General features: G+C 38.9%; 1 long non-coding RNA gene across 13 annotated transcripts; it reads left to right on the top strand.

Annotated features, from left to right (window-relative positions):
* The first annotated feature begins 217 nt into the window (after positions 1-217).
* On the top strand, positions 218-3,354 carry LOC103398646 (uncharacterized). Of its 13 annotated transcripts, XR_003049041.1 has the most exons (5): positions 218-1,216; positions 1,360-1,497; positions 1,619-1,712; positions 1,803-1,914; positions 2,014-3,069. It is a non-coding gene; the product is annotated as an uncharacterized LOC103398646 (long non-coding RNA). The 13 variants fall into 13 exon arrangements; XR_003049035.1 differs by having other exon boundaries at positions 1,360-1,712; XR_003049037.1 differs by adding an exon at positions 3,241-3,354 and having other exon boundaries at positions 1,360-3,021.
* Positions 3,355-3,934: the final 580 nt, after the last annotated feature.

Here is a 3,934-nt window from a genome sequence, read left to right as displayed (position 1 = left end):
AGAGAAATGGAGTAGGGGTGATCCCACAGGAAGAATATGCAAGAGATGTGGTGGAGGTGAAACGAGAGTCAGACAGGTTGATGTGTGTGAAGGTAGAAATAGAAGGACTGATGATGAATGCTGTCAGTGGTTATGCCCCACAGGTGGGCTTGGAAGTGAGTTGGAAGAAAAGGAGAAGTCCTGTAATGAGCTGGATTCGTAGATAGGTAATCTGCATCTCTGGCCTTAAACACGAATGGAATTCCTCGTGGCTGCCCTATAACATCCAAATACATTTCATTGTTATCTACAAACCTTTTCTCCTTTCGATCACTGTGCTCAATTAACTTTTCCATGCCTGTATATATTACCGTTATGGGTGTTTTTTAACCTTACCGACGTACACAGCCCAACCCACCTTAATGGTAATGTATTCATTAATTTATCTCCCCCACACATCCACTAACTATCTGTAATAGAAAATGTCTGGTTTACAAAGAAAAATAATGTGGGTATAGTTATATTTATGTTAGTACAATCTTTTATACAAAATGCCTCGTAGAAAGGTTGAACTGATTAATGATTGGCTTTTCTTTAAACAGGTGCATGATGCTGCTTCGTGTGCAGTTTGGTAGAGAACAAACGTATGTGAAGCTGTCTGAGCTTACATTCAAAGCTTTCTTGAAAGAAGGTGAGAACATAGACAGGTTTCTTAATAGACAGAAATGCATGACCTCACATTTTAGAATACTTCTTGCCTAATTTACTATTTGCTTTTATTACAAACTAGTGTGCCTAAAATTTAACACACCAGAAGACAGACAGCCAGACATGAAGGTGTGTGACCAGTCTGACACAGAGATTGACTCAGAGGTTTTTGAAGAATTAGTGCAGGAGTCTGGTGGGCCCTTCCGCATCATCTTGAACAATGACGGATATGGTAATCATTCAAACAACTCACTTTTGTGTTTATTCATATAGGCTCTGATGTGACTATTTATCATCATATTCAAATACAATAGCTGTATATAACCTAATATGGTTCTATTTTGTACACATTTCTTGCACAGGTGCCTCTCAGTCGTCATCATGCTCAGTAGCCTCTGATGACACAGTCATCCTGAATTTTTGTGTGTAAAGAAGCAGCTGTTGAAGAAGGAAGCCAGCCTTAAAGGCCATGCCATACAAACTATGAGGCAAAAGCGGTAGCAATGGATATCACTATTGAATCTAAGCTGTATGTTGTTACATGTCATAGAGAATGTTTAAAACTATCTTGATATTTGATGTAGGCTATAATATTTAATAATCTAAATGTTTATTTAAAAAGTCTCAATATGATTTTAAAAATTGGCTGAAATATTTTTGTTCCATTTGAAGTTGATTGAAAACATCCTAAAAACAAAGCCATGGAGTTGAGTACATTATGTAAGAATATGGGAAAACCAAGTCTCTCACAGAATCCACCAGACGACAGATGATTAACATTCTCACTGCTGAGATGACAGAAACCCATGGGTAAGCATTGATATTGATATACATATAGCCTGTGATGAGATTGTCAGTATTACAATTTTAATTACTTAAATTGTGTCCTCTAATGTCATTTGTGTGTGATGTCTTCATTGCATTCACACAGGACATCGCCCGCCAAAAGTGTCAGAGTGATGTATGCACAGGGCATTGTGGCTTTGTTTCCCTATTTGGAAGACCGTTTTTCACAACATGGATATGTAAGTAAAAGTGTCATTACAACCAGCATAATGTACATCACTCAGTGGTAAGTTCATAGTATTGTTATTAATGAATTTGTAATTACTTAGGAACACTACTACGACCCTGAGAGTGGCTCTGGATACCTTGCATGGCGATTGAAAACCATACAATGAAAAACTGCAGAAGATAGAGGTGCCTCTGTCAGCAGATCTTGCAAAGGTATAGCGTCTTAGTGTAGATCATAACAATAGTGATTTGTTGTTACACTTGTGAGTTGTTACTTGTCCTGGCAAGAGTCACATTGTGTTTTGTCTTAAGTTGGGGGACCAGGACAAACACTCTGCTGATGAAGACACTGTCCGTGAGAAGATGAAAGCTACCTTTACTTATCGCCAAGCAATAGTCAATGATGAAAGCAAATCAGCAGATGTCTTCTTGGTTTTCCCACATTTTCTGGACACACCAGGACTTGTACAACATCTTAATTCAATTATTTCATGGCAATTCCCAGTATAGCCACAGTGCAGTAACTCTCATTGTTACTCTTTGTTTGTATGTGTCTGTGTTATGGATTGAGCAAGATTTCAGACTTCTGTTTGGAGAGACCACTGCCAACAAATTCTTGGAGAAGTGGCCAACTTCTTTCAAAGCTAAAGTAATAATGGAGAGTCATCGACTTGTACCCACTACAGAACTCTTGGATTTGATGCACAGTGCAGAGTCAGCGGCTGAAGTTGAGAATGGTACGACATTGTTTACTTGATATTTCTGATTGCACATGTGTGCAGTGCCCTTTTTGGTAATGGTGCAACCTCTCAAATGAATATGCTATGATGTTAACACATTTTTGGTTTACATAACTCTGTTATGTAAATATGTAAGCTGGGACAGTGACATGTCTACTATTTTGCTGCTGCTACATCTACTGCCACCATCTGCGCAAGGTCGAAAAAGGCCAGGAAAGATGTTTACATCTCAAGCTGTCCATCAGCTCATTAAATTAAAAAAGGTTTGTTAAAAAGTTGAATGAATGAATTTTTCTTTACTTCAATCTCACACACAGTTTGAGGTGTGATCAAATGTAGTCTAATCAGATTTTACTCACCACAACTTATGTTGAATGTCTTCTGTCACAGACTGGAATCAGTGTGCAGCAGCATTTAGACAACATCACCCTTAGCAGCCAGTCCTACCTTCTTGCTGTAGGAACCACACCAAGCAGCATTCACCACTACTTCATTGTGATCGACAAGCATGCACTTCCTTGCAAGGCAACTGGTTCTGTGGGAGTCTTTGACAAACTCTTGAAGGCCCATTATGTCTTTGGTATGTCATACAGTTCCTCCTTGACCAACTTTTTCACTTTTGTGCAAACTACAAACGACATTGGAGAAATATAACGGGCTCACCGCCCACATTTGATTCTCTCTGGCAGAGTTGAATCTAAAATGCCCCTGTTTTTTTTGTTTGATTATTGTATTGTTTTGATTATTGTTCTGATTATAGATGGAACACTGTAATTGCTTACTGTGCCTTTAATTACAGTTGCTTGTCAAGAACATCTCCATGCACATGAAGTGAGAAAGCAAGACAATGCAAATATGGAGACCACTAGCACTTTAATGATTTCTAAAATAAATACTAGCACTGGCAATACTATGTTGTGTCCTGTGTATTTTCATTTCGTAGCACATCACGTTACTTATATTATTATTATTATTATTATATTAATACAAATAAAATGATGTATGTTTTAGAGACAGTAGCAATAGGCAGAAGACAGGAGGCGGAGCTGGAGATGGCAGAGTTAAAGATGCTAAGATTGTCTTTAGGAGTGACAAGAATGGACAGGATCAGGAATGGTCATTAGAGGGACAACACAGACAGGAAGGTTAGGAGAAAAGGCTAGAGAAGCCAGATTGAGATGGTTTGCACATGTGCAGAGGAGGGACAGTGGATACATTGGTAAAAGAATGTTAGAGATGGAGCTACCAGGTAGAAGAAAGAGAGGAAGACCAAAGAGGCGATATATGGATGCAGTGAGGGAGGACATGCAGATAGTTGGAGTCAGAGTAGGAGATGCAGAGAACAGTGAGAGATGGAAATCGATGATTTGCTGTGGCAACCCCTGAAAAAAAAAGGGACAAAGCCGAAAGAAAAAGAAGATTTGGCTAATGAAATTGATCTTTCCTTTAGCATGCACGCCAGCCAACCCCGATGCTACATAGTGCACTGACCT

This window comes from Cynoglossus semilaevis, unplaced genomic scaffold, assembly GCF_000523025.1.
Source record: "Cynoglossus semilaevis isolate Cse_v1.0 unplaced genomic scaffold, Cse_v1.0 scaffold331, whole genome shotgun sequence".
Classification (NCBI taxonomy): domain Eukaryota; kingdom Metazoa; phylum Chordata; class Actinopteri; order Pleuronectiformes; family Cynoglossidae; genus Cynoglossus; species Cynoglossus semilaevis.
Note: the sequence above shows the minus strand (reverse complement) of the source record. Positions and strands in the feature narration are given on the sequence as shown.